The following is a 17,575-nucleotide window of genomic DNA, read 5'->3' on the forward strand; positions in this document are numbered from 1 at the left end:
GCGAGGCACGAGCTAATTTTAAATATTAACGTGGGTCTCTGGCGGCGGGCTCCCCCTGGAGAACACGGAGAGTTGATTGAGCGCGGCAGGATCTTATTTGCATAATAAAAGCCAGCAGTTTGGGGACACTGGGGTAAAATTTGAGTAAGTTTTGCGGTTGGGACCCATATTTTTTAGTGTAACGTATTGGAAGCGCGCCTGGGCAGAGCCCGCCCCGGCTGGGAGTGTGGTCACCCTGACTGGGAAGCCCGTTGCCCGACTGGGGAAGGCGCGCTGAGCGCTCCACGTGCTTCAGAGAGACGAGCTGGCGGGAGCTGGGTGGTATTTTAAAATTCTGTCTGGGGGGGTTAGGGGCTGCGTCGCTTTTCTTTTCTCTCTTCAATGCGCCGCCGATGGAGTCTGGTGAGGGGTGTAATTGCCCGCGTCCTATGTGCGCTGTCGTGACGGCGGCCCTGGAACAGAAGCGCGCGGGCAGCGGTTGGGGCACGCGGCAGTTCCGAGGTTGGAAAACGGTTAGTGTCTGCGGGAGATCTCGGAAAGAGCCGCTACGGGACGGGGGCGGGGCGCTCGCTGTCTCGCGATTTTTGAGAAGAGCAGCGCTGCCGGCCTGCCCGGCATTTTCTGACAGCTGATCTCCCATTGGGCCTAGTGAGGTGACGTTTTCCTGAAAGATGATCTCCCATAGGGTCCTCACTAAGTGGCGTTTTCTGACGGAGCTAATCTCCCATTGGGCTGTCACCAAGTGACGTTTTCTGAGAGCAATGTGGGGCGGAGACATGATGGCCTTGTGCAGTCGGAGCTCAGCGGACGCCCGCGGGAAGTAGCTTGGGGCCGAGCGGCGCTGATTCCGGCTGCTTGGGCGGAGGAGCGGAGAGCACAGCAGCGGGCGCTGCCGTCCTGCTTGGCGAAAAGCCGCAGGGCCCGTCGGTGTTCACAGGTCCGCCCGCTTGCTGCACGATTAACTCTGCTTTGGTGAACTTTCCACAGCTCAACCCTCTCTTTTTGCACAGGGTTACAATGTCCTTCTTAAGGAGACGGTGACAGGCCGTCTCTCCGCTGTTGCCAAGTTGTTGTGGACTCACAGGCCCCTGTGCTCTTAGCTCCCCACGGTTTCCAGGGAGAACCCCTAGTGTGCCAGCCCTTCTCGAGGTCACCACCTCTTTGACAGGGTCGAGCTGCAGACTCCTCCGCCCCTAGGACTGCTTGCTGCAATCCCCAGGGGAACCCTGTTACGGCAAAAGTCCTTCTCTCTCTCCCAGGACCAAGCCGCAGGCTCATCTGCCCCGAGACTGCTCACCACAGTCCCCAGGGGGACCCCATTACTGCACAGTCCTTCTTGCTGGTCACACACTCCCAGGGGTTAATCGCCCCCAAAACAGCTCCTCTCTGAGCCTTTAGCACACCTGGTCCTCATCAATCCCCCTTCGTTTTACTGCTCTCCAGTCATTTACTGCAGGAAGCGTCACCCACGGGGTGCAGTACATCCCACTGCTACCACCACTTGTCACAGAGTCCCTGGGTGATGCTCTGGAACTGCTCCCTACGAAGCCAGTCAGGACTCTGGGGAAGTCTCTTTTCTGTGAGCAGACTGTCTTCAGGACATACAGCTCACACAACTTCCAGCTTCCTGGGTCTGACCTCGGAGCATTCAGCATCCTCTGCCCCTCCGTGCACTTCCCACAGCAAGTCCGCCCAGGTGGGCTCCTGGGGAAGCCAGAAGGTCCAGCACCCCAACTTTGCAGTCAGACGTGACTCTCAGCCAGCCAGTAAAACAGAAGGTTTATTAGACGACAGGAACATGATCTAAAACAGAGCTTGTAGATGCAGAGACCAGGACCCCTCAGCTGGCTCCATTTTTGGGGGGCAGTGAGCCAGACAACCACGTCTGCACTTCACTCCATGTCCCCAGCCAGCCTCAAAGTGACTCTCTCCCGTTCCTCCTCCTCTGAGCTTTGTCCCTTTCCCAGGCCAGGAAGTCACCTGATTCCTTTGTTCTCCAACCCTTTAGCTCTCACCTTGCAGGGGGGAAGGGGCCAGGCCATCAGTTGCCAGGAAACAGGGTGTGGGCCACTCTCTGTGTCCAGACCCCTGCACACTCTAGGACTCTGCAACGATCACACACCCTTATCCCACCACCTAGATACTTAAGAGCTGCATAGGGGAAACTGAGGCATCCCCACAATATTCAGAGGAAACATTAAGAACAGTCCCGCTTCATCACACTCTGATAGGCTGGTAATTGTCTGGGAGTGTCCCCTTCCTCCCCCTAACAAAATGTGAAGGAGGGTGACCTGCGAGCAAGTAGAGATGCTTTGTAGTTTCTGCTCTGTCTTTCCATGTGATCTGGTGTGAGTCGCTGGAGACCACATTGTTCTCCAGTTCCCTACTCAACCGTTTCTTTCTTCAGAGAACCATCCTGGGCAGGCATGGGTGTCATTGGCTGAGGGTGTGCAGAGATCTGGAGGGCTGCAGTTCCTTATGAGTAATGAGCATTTTAGGCCCTGGATAGGCTGGAGAAGAATAGAGAAGGGGGCTCCAATGAGCAGCAGCCAGCTAGTACATCTGTCTGTGTGCACGCAGCAGTGGTGGCCTAGCTTATAAGTGTTCTCTTTCTCTTTTCAGTTCCTGTTGACTTTGGGTAGATGAGAGAATGGCCAGCCTGTGGCAGAGACCAAAAGGAGCACCCACCCTGAGGCCATCCTGGGGGATGGAAACCAGACAGTGATCTGTGGAGTAAGAGCAAATAGAAATTTGCTCAGTAATGAGGGAGGGCTGCAAAGACTCTTCTTAGCATGGAGTGGCTCTTTGAGAAAAGGCCTTTGCATCTATGTGAGGCACAATAAGCTTGGGGGAGTCGTTGGTCCCCTCTCAAGGACTTGCCTGGTGCTATGGAGTCTTCTTGAAGTATGGTAACTATGTGGAGAGCAACTTGCCTGTAACCAGAGATGCTCAGTCCTTAACTCTCTTCCTTCTACATCACTGAGTGAGCTTCCCTGGTGACGCCACTCTAGTCCTCCTCCCTACCGACTCTGGCTTGCTTCAGAAGACATGAGCAGGGGGGACCGAGAGTAGCCTTTGTCCTGTGCGTCCGCTCACAAGGGTGCACCACCCAGGGCAGGTGGAGGGTCCACAGCTCAGTACAGCATCCCAGACTGATGTGCTCTGGCCCTGGGTCCTGCTCCTGGGTCCTGCTCCCTGAGGGCTATGCTGGTCCCGTAGCGGGACCCCACACCAGGGACGCTCTTATAGGCTGTGAGCAGTCAAAGGGCAGTAGGGAACTGAGGAGCAGCCACAGCCCCGGTGCCCGAAGCAGCAGGAGGACAAGATGGGGAAGTACTGTGGCTGCCTACAAGATGGCAGTAGCTAGTGCAGCAACTGCTTCACCCTACCCGACTCTGGCTTCTGGCCTCTGACATTGCCATGGGCCAAGGCCTTGGAGGAGAGGAGGCGGGGCTGGCACTTCACTGAGGAGGAGCAGGAGGTAGAGCCACAGGGAGGGGCAGGGCAGGGCAAGGCGGGTTGCTGCTGTCACAATTTTCTGTCCCCACCCCTCCCCAACAACCAGAAGAGGCTGGTACTGCCCACTGCTGGCCACAGGGTGTTACTGGTTTTTCTGAGAAACACTCTGTGCATTACTTTGACTGGCCACTGGGTGTCACCACTGCTCCATAGAAGAGAGAGTACATGCATTACCCCTGACTAGCCATCGGTGTCACTGCTGCTCCTGAGTAAACAGTCTGAGTTGCCACTGGGTGTCGCTGTTGCTCCAGGGCAGAAGCAGTCCGTGCATTATCCTGATTGCCCACCCACCGGGTGTCACTGTTGCTCCTGGGAACACCACCAGTGCATTACCCTGACTGGCCTTGAAGATAAATGTGTGGTAAAGGCTGAGTACAGACTCCTGCTTCCCTCTACCTGTGGCTTGGTTTCTAATAAAAGGTTTCCTGCTCGTTCTGGGTGAAGGAGGAGAATTTCCCCATTTTGGGAGTAGCTGATCTCCCAGGGCAGGGGGGAGCATGTCCTCCTGAGGAGAAGCCTGGAACCAGGAAGGTGACTACAGGTGCTGAAATGAGGAATCCTTGTGGCACCTTAGAGACTAACAAATTTATTTGGAAATGCCCAAATAAATTTGTTAGTCTCCAGGGTGCCACAAGGACTCCTCTTTTTTACTGATACGGACTAACACGCCTACCACTCTGATGTTTGTTCTTCCTTCATGACTTGTCTCTAAAATGTTGGCCAACATGCTCGCTCTCCTTGCCTGTTGGTCAACAGCCTCCCTTTATAGATATGTTCACCTGCATGTGTCCCGTGGTGAGTGAGACAGAGATGGCTGTAGCTCTGTGTGCAGATCTACTGTGTGTGTGTGTGTGTGTGTGCGTGCGCGTGGGGGGAGGGGGAGAACAGGACAAGGACTTAAAGCTGCTGCTGCTTCTCATGTGTGCTTCTAGTGCAGTGTGCCTTGATGCAGCAAAGGAATTGTAGTCTCTTACCTTTGTTTGCAGAATGTGGTGCCCTATGTGCTACTTGGTGCAGCTGGAGGTGTGATTAAAAATACATAAATTCATCATATAGACAAGTTTGCAAAGATCCACTTGGGCACTGAAAATTTATTCCCCAGAATGCCCCCATTCCCGTTTCTTCCACTGTCCCACCCCTACTGTGGTATGCTTATGAGAAGCTCATGGGATCTTTTTCAGGGGAAAAGGCAATATGCTGCGTTTATTGGAGATACAACAATTAGCATATGCATTCAATCACACACACATTGTCCCGCCAGTCTATGTTGTGTTACCAGTCCAGAGTCCAGAGCAACCGAGTGGCCAGCTAGGTTGATCACGGGTAGGGAGGAGCCAGGTTCTGTCAGTCACGACACAATGCTCTGGGGAAGTCTTGGCAGGACGAACCCAAAACTTCATGGCAAAGCACCATGTTTATATAGTGAACTTCCTTCATTGGGACCAATGAGTTTTGCATCATCATGCTGTAATGAATTGCCGTTTGACAAGTGCTTGTTTTCTTAAATTGTTCTTATTTTTTTTATTTTATTCCTTCATCAGTCTCTTGGGGAGTTACCCCATGCTGGTTTTGATCACAGCTATCTTGTCACAATTGGTAGGTGCTTGCCTTATTTTTCAGTCATCAATGTGCCCAACTTTGATATCTCAATAGGGGCGTGTTGCAATCTCCTGGCGCCTTGTTGGCCGATGGCCAAGGATGTTTGGTGAGGTGCCAGCTATGCCCGTTTTATACCATCCGTGACTTTAACCGCTAGGACACACTGTCCCTTCGCGTTGGGCAGCCCGGGCTAGGCTGACGGATGCCCCAAGGTCCTAAACACCCGTGACTTTAACTGCTAGAGCTCAGAGCTCCTTCGCAGTGGGCAGTCAGGATTGACTGACAGGCGCCCCAAGAGTTTGCCCCGTGGAGGCGGCACAACTCAACGCTAGGCTCTTAGTACTCTCACCTAATGGCCAGGCTTTATAGCCAAAACGGCTGAGGTTCTTTAATTGTGTTGGCTGCTTTACAGTAAACCAGAGAAACAAGTCAGGCTTATGCACAAATGGTTACCAAAATTTATTAAACTAGATTCTAATCATGTGGTTACAAAATTGCTAGTGCCTACTTATTTAAATTTAGAGATGTTACACACACAAACAAGTTACAAAACTGAAGCCACAATCCCAAAGAAAGAGAACAAAGTATAGAGCTCTATTTCAAAATATGTGTACACTAAAGATAGGAGACCAGGTGTGGGTGCTTCTTACCCTCCTTGCATCTCTCGATTCCAGTGGTGCCAAGCCAGGATCGGTCACTCAATTCCGCAGAAAGACGAATAAGGGACAAGGCTTAGGGACCCTCTTAGCTGCAGAAGCCTTGGGAGGCTGTCACTTATCTGACCAGCAGATTGATAGTGAAAAGCACTCAAAAATCATGGTGCTGTAGGTCCCATACTTATACCTCTGTACTCCTTTATTCTCTTTCTCCTTTCTTATGCCAAATTGGGGCTGGTCTGTCTGGGTGAGGCCAGCTCTCGCAAGAGTAGTTTACACTTGCAAGGGAGAGAAACAATAAGTTTTGACTACTGGACATTCCTTTTATTAGGGTAAATATTTTCCCACCTAGGATGTTGGGGTGTGTGCATCACGCTATTTAGTAGGGGCTAAGAGCCATGTCTGTCACAGCTTCTTTGTCTGCTGTGAGCCTAATCGTTGTATATGTTCCCAGAGGCACATTGTAGCAGCACACTTGTGCTTCTCACAGCTTCAGAGGCTGTGCTGGAATTGATGTTAAGTGCCCTGTTGTTTTGGCTCCCTTGTGTTCCCAGCAATGCTGGTCTGAGAGGGGGGCTGTCTGTCTGGCTACACGCCTTTATGTCTGTCCTCCCTAGAACATCTGGTCCGGTGATGGCCTTAATGCTTTTCTTCTAACACACACATTCCTCATTGATGTACAAAGCAGGATTGATTTACACAGACTATTTGAACAGGAACACCAAACTACAATGCAGGATAAAACAATTATTCCATTCTTTTACTTATTTCAAAATTCTAATTTTAAACCTACAACAAAGCGGTGATCCTAAAGGTCTACTACTGCCTTGAAATCAGCTTTAGACACTAGATTCTGGCTGGGAGGAGGAGGATGTAATCCTTAACCTTCTACAGATGGGGAAACAAGCACGACTGAGGCTGAACAGTCACACTGCGAAACATACAGAAAATTTTAACTACATATAACTCTGAGTTCTTTAGTATCTCAGTCATGCTTATCCGCTGGCAGCCTACTCTAAGGAATAAGGATGTATTCTGATAGGTTGGTAGTAGTTTTTTTAAATAACAATGTGTGGTGGGGGACTATGCTCTAGCAGCTCTAATTTTAACGCACCTTTGTATAACTACCACTTAATCTCTGTTATAGTGTATAGTAAGATCTGTTTCTCCATTTGTATCATTACAGCAGGTTTTTTTACATCATAAATGACTAAACATATGGGAAGAGAGGACAGGCTACTCCCTTTTCCCCTTCACTCTGAACCACATGTACGGTGCTGGAGGGGAGATAGCCCAGGAGTTTTGCAGGTACCCTTTTGCCCCATCTCTGTATTGAGATGTCACAGCAGAGGCAAGGCACTAAGCAGGGGGTTGGATCGAGGAGAAAAAGATAGATGGAGTGTCTTGTGCTTTCTCCCACCATGAAGTGAGGAGCCAGAAACTTGTAGCTGCCAGGGCATGGTGAGAAGCACAAGCTGCTATGAGAAGTGCCTTCTATATGTCCAACAGCGAGTCACAGAGGGAGCATCCCTGAGCTGTGCTGCCAGTGGGAGCAGCCAACCTCACAGTGAGGGGCATAGGTGACCCCTCCCATGACTGGGGACAGTAGGTTACAGTGGGGCACCCTTTGCCATCCACCCCCCATCAACTTTGCTTTCCCTCCTTGGCTTGTGTGCCTCAGTTTCCTCCTCTAAAACCACTTCATCTCCTGCTCCTATCCTTCCAGGAACTCACACCGTCCACCACTCACCTAGATAAAGTCCTCTTTAATACCCTCTCATTCTCTCCCCCTGGCGGACCTGCACCCTAACCCTCCACATCCAAAATCTCCTATTCTCCCGTATGCCCTGCCCTCCTGCTCCTGCCCATTCCCATGCCCCCTGAGCAGGTCCTAAAGCAACATGCCCCCACTTCAACCCAAACGGGTGGAGCCACAACTCAACATCCCACAACTGCCAGGGGCCCCAATCCCTGTGCTTATCCCCCACCTGCTCCCCTATTGCCCCTCAGCCTCAGTCCTCCTCAGAACTTCTCCATCAATCAGCACCATGGACTCTCTCTCTCCTTTCCTCTTCTTGTGCTGTCTCCCTTCATAAGACACGGGAAGGTGTGCTAGGTGTGCATCCCCATAGGCTTGTTCTCGGGAGCCATAAAGAAGGAGGAGGGGACAAAAATCATGCAGGGCAGTGAATAGTAGAGTGGAGCGGTGACTGTCGGTGTTGACTCAGTCTCTGTTTATTGAGTGGGTCTCATGCAGATGGAATGGGAGGGGGAAGCAGGGATGAGGGCAAGATTAAATGCACCATTAGAACTTTGTGTAATGATCGTTCATGCTTGGCATTTGCAGCTGCTCTTGCAGAGGAATTGTCCAGGAGCCCTAGCCGGATGAGAATATGGCAGAAGTGGACCTGAGCAGCCTGGACATCCTTCAAAGGAGACATGAGTAGTCCTCATGTTTCTGCCTTCTGCATAACTGGCTGTGAGGTCAGTGCTTTCAAGTCCTCGTCTGTTCTCGCTGTAGTACTCTTCACGGGCCGTGGGCTTTCTCGTTAGGTACGAGACTCTGGGATTAAGGCTGGGGAAGGGACCAGAGTCTCCTGAGAAAAGTGACTATTTTTGGTGCCATTACAATGGGCGCCTTCTAGTTGCAGTTGTAAAGTAGGAACGTGAGATGGGTTCATGGCAGAGCCATGGGATACGGGAGATGTGAAATGAAGAGACTATGTGACACTGCAGATGGAGATGCTAATATTTTTTCTTCCCCATCTCCCCCTCCCCCCCCGGCTGGGTTTAGTACCAAGGAAAAAGAAGTGAAGAGTCAGAGTCTACTGCCCTCGTGCGATGGAAAGTGAGTGAGAGCAGCGAGCCTGTGACCATTGTTGATGCCAGGCAAGAGCTGTCCATCTGGGAGCTGAGGAGACGCCACTGTCGGTGACATAAGTGTCTGGTTTGGTGAGGGGTCTGCTCACGCCCCACCTGAGTCCAGGTAGGGAAGCTCCGTAAGGTAGGGCTGGGTTTGTAAGGAAAAGTTCCTGATTAACTGTGGTTACGAGGGAGGAAAGGTGGCCCCCATTTTCAGAGGCTGCTCATTTCTCTGGTCAGCACCGGTGTCGCATCCACAGCAGAAGGTTTCATGTAGGAGGATGACTCCAGGAGGTGAGTTGCTTGCTGTCCTACCATTTTTTTCTCTCTCACACTCCTGTAGGAGTTTGCTGCCTTGGGGACAATGTCAGGGGGAATCCCCCAATATCACTCCTTTTGTTCTGCTCTTCTCTCCCATTCAGTTCCCAGTCTTTGTTACTGGGAGGGTTTCAAAATGTCTCGCTGGTTTAGTGCTAGTGGGAGGGACCAGTCAGTGCTGTAATCTAGTGACCAAACATTTCCCCAGCATAGAATCGTAGAACGGTAGGGCTGGAATGAACCATGAGAGGGCATCTAGTCCAGCCCACAGCACTGAGGTGTTTGTCCAACCTGACCTTGAAAACCTCTAATGATGGGGATTCCACCACCTCTCTTGCTAATCTATTCCAGTGCTTAATTACTTTTTTTTCACAATTGAGTCACGTGGTTGACTCAGATTCAATTTGTGATCCACTATAACTCCCGATCGTTTTCAGTAGTACTACCTCGTAACCAGCTATTTCCCACTTGGTCGTTTGTGCATTTGGTTTTCCTTCCCTAAGTCTAGTACTTTGCACTCGTCTTTATTGAATTTCATCTCATTCATTCAGCTCACTTCTCCAATTTGTAAATGTTACCTTGAATTCTATGCCCAAATAAATCTGTTAGTCTTTAAGGTGCCACCGGACTCCTTGTTGTTTTTGTGGATACAGACTAAGATGGCTACCCCCTGATAGGTGACGCTTTGTTATTTTTATGTCTGATTTTATAAGCAAGTAGTTTTTAAATGGGGCGTAACTCAGAGGTACGCAAGACAAATCAGACTCCTGAAAGGGGCACAGTAGTGTGGAAAGCCACCAGTCTACACAGCTATTTTTAATGGCTAGCACCAACAGTGGAGCACCTATAGGGAGACACATCTCAAAGAACTGTTAGGGGGCTTATTCCTTCACCCACTTACTTCCCTGGTCCTTCTCACATGAACAGAGAGCAACAATATCCGAAGTCCAAAGGTGCTTTTGATGTTTATTGGGGTGAACTTCCAGCAAGCATGATTCCAGTTTCCTTCCTTAGTGTCCCCCTTCCCAGCTCTGACACCACAGAGCCTTACACCTGTGTCCTTGTTCCCATTCCTGCCCTTAGCCAAACATGATTCCAATTTCCCCAGCCCCATTCCCTGTTCCCATTTCCCCTCCCCACACCCACCCACTCACTTCCTGATTGACTGCAGACTATATAGTAAAACTTGAGTTCTGCTTAGCTATACGTTAACCAATCATTTTCCTGAAATTTAACTAACCAATCCTAACATATTGTAACATGATTATGTAACCAATAATATCCCACCACCTTAATTAGTTTACACCCAGCAAAATTAATTATACAGCAGACAGAAACAATCACAGAACCAGACAGAGATTATACAGACAAACAACAACGAAGTGGGAACTATAATGACAAAACAATACAGAAGTCAGGATTTCACACCCCAGCTATTGATAAGTGAGTTCTTGCCAGACAGGATGCTATCAAACTAAGTTTCGTTTCACATCTTCTAGGCACTTCCCTTTCTCTGGAGATGATAGGCACTATCAGGACAGGAGTGTATTCCTAACAGCCCAATAGCACCTTATTTCAATGTGACTAGTTTGGAATGTGAGGATGTGACCGGTCACTTCCCAGCTTATGGCTGCCTCTGTTGCTTCGTCAAAGGTCTTAGCCTAAGAACAGGGACTCAGACTGTCACAGTAAGAGAAGGACCTTACACTGGCAGACAGTGATTTTAATTCTTTCTTTTATACCTCTAACTAGCCAAGTGATAAGAATACACCTAAATTCTTAAAGTACAGGCCTTTGCAGACAGGCCTGAATATCTATATCCTAACGAGAACCATCGTTAATACACAAGTTGTGTAATTTCTTCTTTTCTTGTTACCTGATCTCACTGGTCTTCTTTCCCCTAAGCAGGGTTTCCAGTTTCCAAACCCGATGTCATCTCCCAGCTGGAACGAGGGGAAGAGCCGTGGGCCCCAGATCTCCAGGGCTCAGAGGAAAGAGAGATCCTGAGAGGCAGCTGCATGGGTGACGGATCATTTAAGGAGACAGCTGGGATTCCCAGCAAAGACCTTGTGAGGTCTCTGGGTTCAGGATGGTCCCCAGCAGGTGTCATATCCTCTGGGCAAATACTGTTTATGGCTTCCTACCCATCCTGAAAAAAGAAAACGAGTACATGTGGCACCTTAGAGACTAACACGGCTGCTACTCTGGTACCCATCTTGACTAACTCCTGGCAGTAGTTCCCTCCCCAAACTGCCATCTCCCTGAGTGTTTGGATGGGAGCTGGATGCAGAATTGATCCCCTCCTCTCGCCCCTTTGGGGAAGAGTTGGGGGAAATTCAGTCTCTGATTTTTTTCCATCTTCAGCTGTTCTCTTGGTTTCTTCTCCCCTTTTCCCTCTGGTTTCTAAGGTTTTTCTTTCTCTGTCCCAGGAAGTGATGGGATGGTGAGAGAGACCGTGGAGCAGAATCCTCAGCAGGAAGATGAGCAAGTGGAACCACATGGGGCGTTGTTGCAAGGATGCAAAGGGAGTGTGTCCAGGAGTTGTGAGCAGGGAAAAGGCTCTCAGGGGCAGCACAGGCCAGAGAAGCGGCAGGGAAACCAGCCAGCACAGAAAGTTGGAATATCTATTAATTATCGGGGAACTCACAAAGGCCTCAAGGAAATCACAGCCCAGCAGAGAATCCTGACGGGAGAGAGAAATAACACGGGCTTTGAGTGTGGGAAAAAGTTCAGGAGGCGCTCACACCTCATTACCCACCAGAGAATCCACACCAGAGTGAGACCCTATGGATGCTGTGAGTGCGGGAAAACCTTCACTCAGCATTTGCTATCAGAGGATCCACACAGGGAAGAAACCCCATGAATGCTGTGAGTGTGGGAAAACCTTTTGGCACTCAGCCCTTATAAAACATCAGAGGATCCACACAAGGGCAAAAGCCTATGAATGCTGTGAGTGTGGGAAAATGTTCACTGAGTGCTCACACCTTATTCGCACTCAGAGGATCCACACGGGAGAAACCCTATGGATGCTGTGAGTGTGAGAAAACCTTCTCTGAGTGCTCACACCTTATTTGCCATCAGAGAATCCACAAAGGCCAGCGCCCCTACGAGTGCTGCGAGTGTGGGAAAACCTTCACTCAGCACTCACATCTTATTGCACATCAGAGGAGTCACACAGGGGAGAAACCCTGTAAATGCTTTGAGTGTGAGAAAACCTTCTCTTGGCATTTAGCCCTTATAAAACATCGGAGGATCCACACAGGAGAGAAACCCTATAAATGCTGTGAGTGTGGGAAAACTTTCACTGAGTGCTCAACCCTTATTCATCATCAGAGAATCCACACAGAGGAGAAACCCTATGAATGCTGTGAGTGTGGGAAAACCTTCACTCAGAGCTCAAACCTTATTACGCATCAGAGGAGACACACAGGAGAGAAACCCTATGAATGCTGTGAGTGCGGGAAAACTTTCGGTCGGAGCTCAGGCCTTATTACACATCAGAGGAGCTGCACAGGACAGAAACCCCATGAATGCTGTGAATGTGGAAAATTCTTCCATCACAACTCTTCTCTTATTTATCACCAGAGAAGCTGCAAGGGAGATAAACACCATGAAAATCTTTTCTCGGGTTCAGAAAACATTGTTTTTTCCTAATTCCCAAGTAGTGTACTTTAAGGCAGCATTTGTGGCATCTCAGCTCCTTTAGGTGAGTTGTCAGCTTTTCCCTTTTGCAGCTCACCCTTCCTTGGAGTGAAGCCCACAGTGTTTTTCATCAACTCCTTCGTCCTCTGTCATGGAAATGTGCGTCCCTCCAACAGGAATGCCCATCAGTCCCAGGTGGGGGAACCAGGAGTGATCTCTACTAGGTACATGGAGGTTAAATCTATCTGGGCCTTGACACCACTAGGGTTTTCCATGGAGTTTGCGATCCTGATATAAAAACACAACTATTTTTTCAAGAAAGAAAATAGCCCATATAGCGTCCAGGGTAACGTAGCAAATTTCCTTACCACTGGACACAAGCTCCGTCACTTTTTCTAGTCTAACCAAATTTGGAGCATCACGTTTATAATTTTTTCTCCCTCTGCAAAGTGATTGTTAGTCACCAGGTTCCCCCACTAGGGACAGATTGCCTCATTCCCAGTTGTTGCCACGTTGCACTGGATTCTGCTGAATAGCAGTTGGGCTTTTTACCATTTTTTCCATGTAAATATAACAGAGAAGGAGCAGGGATAGAGGGTGTGAGAAAGTGGGGATTTTTCCTTGTTATGTTTTAAGTGAGTCTTACTGTTTTTCATGAGTACGGCGGGTGCCTCAGTTTCCCTGTGTGCTGCACCAATACCTTGGTGGTGGGAATAGGGATGTGTGACTTTGGCTGAGACCTCTGGGGCTGGTGAGGCTGCCTGCATGACCAGTGTGTGACGTTGCACTCCATATGCTTTATGGAAATATGCTTATGACATAACTGGAATATGCTTCACGCTAAATACCCCTTGTATCGTGTCATTGGAAAGCTTGTAATCTACTAAGTGTGTTCATCCTATTTGTTTGTATGTATTATTTCTATATCTGGAGTTAGGAGAATTAGCTATAAAATTGTTTCACTGATGTAAACATATGAAGTAGAGGCCATTAAGGGTGCTCCAGAAACAATCAGTTGTAAATGGCCTTAGTTTCTTGAAAGCCTTCTTGTGTACATGTGGGCCAGCCCATGGGGAATGGAGACTAGGGGTCTTACCGTGACATGTGACCATGTCACCTGATAATGAAATCCATCTTAAATCTGGTACTTTTCCATTTAGAAGGAAGGGTGGGGACCCAGAGAGACAAAAGATTCCTGCCTTGTGCCAAAGCTATAGAAGGGGGTGGAGCAGGACAAAGGGGGCCAGTCATGAGAAATCCCCTGCTTACCACCTGAGATGTCTGCTGGAACTAACACTACCTGGGGAAAGGATCGGGCCCAGACTAGGAAGGAGTCTAATCTGTGAAAGAAGCTTATTGGAACATCCCTGAGGGTGAGATATTACCTGTAATCCTTTTTTTTTAATGTATTAGGTTTAGACTTGCGTGTTTTTGCTTTATTTTGCTGGGTGACTTACTTTGTTCTGTGTGTTATTACTTGAAACCACTTAAATCCTACTTTTTATACTTAATAAAATCACTTTTCTTTATTAATAAATCTAGAGTAAGTGATTAATACCAAAGGGAGCAAACAGCGGTGCATATCTCTTTATCAGTGTTACAGAGGGTGGACAATTTATGAATTTACTCTATATAAGCTTAATACAGAGTAAAACAGATTTATTTGGGATTTGGATCCTATTGGGAACTTGGTATCTGGGTGCTGGAGACAAGTAAGCTGCTGAGCTGTTTTCACTTAAAGTCTGCAGCTTTGGGGGCGTGGTTCAGACCCTGAGTCTGTGTTGCAGCAGGTTAGTGTGTCTGGCTCAACAAGACAGGGTTCTGGAAGTCACAAGCTGGCAGGTAAAACAGGTTCAGAGGTATTTTCAGCACATCGGGTGACAGTCCCATGGGGGTCTCTGTGACTGAACCCGTCACACGGTGCCTTTCGTAACCGGAGACCCAGGAATGTGTTAAGGAAAAGTTAGCATATGTGTATATGTGACTCCATTTTGGTTTGGGGCCCACCATTGTCTAAAAGTAAACACATCATGCACCAGGAGGAGTGTTCCTTAGATACTGCATTCCTTTGAAACCCGCCCCCTTGTTTCCAGCCCATCTCGAATCCCGGTTTCTGTTCTTTGTCTGTTCCTAACTCCCTGCCTCCTGGCCTTGATGCGAGCCTCCCATCCCGATAAGAAAGGCTACTGGTGCATTGCTTTAGGACCATGTTGTGTAGTTGAAGTAATGGTCTAGCACGGGGAATGTACCTAGCATGTATGGGTGGTAGATAAGGGAAGGGTTTGTCTATTGGCTAAGGTTTCCGATGCACTAGGGCAACGTGCTTTGCTAAAAGGTATATAATCTCTGTATAACCTGCATTCGGGGTCCCCTCCTGACTAGCAGGGGGGCACCACGCTCGAGCATAATAAACTTAGTATCTTTGGGAACTCTGCAGTTGTGACAGGTTTCAGAGTAACAGCCGTGTTAGTCTGTATTCGCAAAAAGAAAAGGAGTACTTGTGGCACTTAAAGACTAACCAATTTATTTGAGCATGAGCTTTCGTGAGCTACAGCTCACTTCATCGGATGCATACTGTGGAAACTGCAGAAGACATTATATACACAGAGACCATGAAACAATACCTCCTCCCACCCCACTCTCCTGCTGGTAATAGCTTATCTAAAGTGATCATCAAGTTGGGCCATTTCCAGCACAAATCCAGGTTTTCTCACCCTCTGCCCCCCCCCCCCCCCACAACTCACTCTCCTGCTGGTAATAGCAGGAGGGTGAGAAAACCTGGATTTGTGCTGGAAATGGCCCAACTTGATGATCACTTTAGATAAGCTATTACCAGCAGGAGTGTGGGGTGGGAGGAGGTATTGTTTCATGGTCTCTGTGTATATAATGTCTGCAGTTTCCACAGTATGCATCCGATGAAGTGAGCTGTAATTCACGAAAGCTCATGCTCAAATAAATTGGTTAGTCTCTAAGGTGCCACAAGTACTCCTTTTCTTTCTGCAGTTGTGGACTTTGTTCGTGTGCCTCAGCCTAGACTTGGAGTGTGCGTGACCAATCGGGTGTAATTTGTAACAAATGGGATGCAACCAGGTGACTCTTTGCCCAGGAAACGAGACAAAGACAAGGAGGAGGAGCAATGGAGGTGTCTGACTTTGGGTCGCTGGAAGCTGGCAGTCTGCTTGGGGGGACCCGAAGAGGGGGAGTTCAGGGCATCTGGCCCATGACTCCCTAAGGTGGACTTGGCTGAAAGTCACTGATTTCTGTGCTAATGAGTTCTGTTCTACACCGTGTTCCTGTCGAGTAATAAACCTTTTGTTTTACTGGTTGGCTGAGAGTCACGCTGCCTGGGGGGCAGGGCCCTCTGGCTTCCCCAGAAGCCCCGTCCGGGCAGACTTGCTGCGGGAAGCCCACGGTGTGGAAGGGGATGCTGAATGCTTCGAAGTCAGACCCAAGAAGGTCAAAGTTGTGTGAGCTTCTTGCCCTGGTGGCAGTGTGTCATGGAGTGTGGCGGAGTCAGGGCCCTGCACCCCCACTTCCTGCGATTCACCGTGACTCTCAGCCAGCCAGTAAAACAGAAAGTTTATTGGACGACTGGAACACAGTCCCAAGCAGAGATGGGAGAGGGAGGCAGGGATGAGGGCAAGATTAAACACACCGAGAGAGCTCTGTGTAGTGATGGTTTCTTGCTTGGCTTTATTAGTTTGCAGAGGAATCGTTGAGAAGCCCTAGTCGGAGGAGACGCTGGCAGAAGTGGACCTGACCATCCTTCTAAGGAGACATGAATAGTCCTCATGTTTCTGCCTTCTGCTTAACTGGCTGTGAGTAAGAAGTCAGTGCTTTGAATTCGTCATCTGTACTCACTGTAGTTTTCCTCACAGGCCGTGTGCTTCCTCGTTGGCTACGAGTCTCTGGGATTAAGGCTGGGGAAGGGACAAGAGTCTCCTGAGCAAAGTGACTATTTTGGGTGCCGTTACAATGGGTATCTTCCAGTTGCAGTTGTAAAGTAGTAATGGGAGATGAGTTAAGGGCGGAGCCCTGGGATACGGGAGATATGAAATGAAGAGACAACGCGACATTGCAGATGGAGATGCTAATTTTTTTTTGTTCCCTCTTCTGCTGGGTTTAGTCCCAAAAGAAAAGAAGACAAGCGTCGGAGTCTACTGCCCTCATGCGACGGAAAGAGAGCGACAAGATCGTGAGCGTTGTTGATGCCACGGAAAAGTCGTCCAACTGGGAGCGGAAGAGCTGCCACCCTCAGTGAGGTAAGTGTCTATTTTGGTGATTGCTTTGCTCACGGCCCACCTCGCTCCTGGTAGGGACGCCCCTTTAGCTGGGGCTGGGTTTGTAAGAAGATGTTCTTGACTAGCTGTGGTTACGAGGGAGATAAGGTCCCCATTTTCAGGGGCTGGTCATTTCTCTGGCCAGTGTTACAAATTATACCTGACAGGTCATGCACACAAACTGCCGCGAATTATACCCAATAGGTCACGCACAGTTCGAGTATAGGCTGAGGCACACAAACAAAGTTCACAACTGCAGAATTCCCCAAAATACTAAGTTTATTATGCTCGAGCGCGGTGCCCCCCTGCTAATCAGCAGGGGACCCCACATGCAGGTTATACAGAGATTATATACCTTTTTGCAAAGCACGTTGCCCTAGTGCATCGGAAACCTTAGCCAATAGACAAACCCTTCCCTTATCTACCACCTATCCCTGCTAGGTACATTCCCCGTGCTAGACCATTACTTCAACTACACAACATGGTCCTAAAGCAATGCAGCAGTAACTTTTCTTATCAGAATGGGAGGCCCACATCAAGGTCAGGAGGCAGGGAGTTAGGAACAGAGAGAGAACAGAAACCAGGAGTCGAGACAGGCTGGAGACAACGGGGGGAGGATTTTCACAGGAATGCAGTATCTAAGAAACACTCCTCCTGGTGCATGAAGTGCTTGCTTTTAGACAATGGTGGGCCCCAAAC

General features: G+C 49.1%; 1 pseudogene across 1 annotated transcript; it reads left to right on the forward strand.

Moving 5' to 3' along the window:
* The first annotated feature begins 555 nt into the window (after positions 1 to 555).
* Positions 556 to 14,133, forward strand: LOC140901767 (uncharacterized; annotated as a pseudogene). Its single transcript, XR_013634903.1, has 6 exons — positions 556 to 937; positions 2,623 to 2,909; positions 6,961 to 7,082; positions 8,122 to 8,258; positions 8,569 to 10,976; positions 11,384 to 14,133. The product of XR_013634903.1 is annotated as an uncharacterized LOC140901767 (transcript).
* The last annotated feature ends 3,442 nt before the right edge of the window (positions 14,134 to 17,575 follow it).

The sequence above is a fragment of the Lepidochelys kempii genome, chromosome 22, assembly GCF_965140285.1.
Source record: "Lepidochelys kempii isolate rLepKem1 chromosome 22, rLepKem1.hap1, whole genome shotgun sequence".
Taxonomy (NCBI): domain Eukaryota; kingdom Metazoa; phylum Chordata; order Testudines; family Cheloniidae; genus Lepidochelys; species Lepidochelys kempii.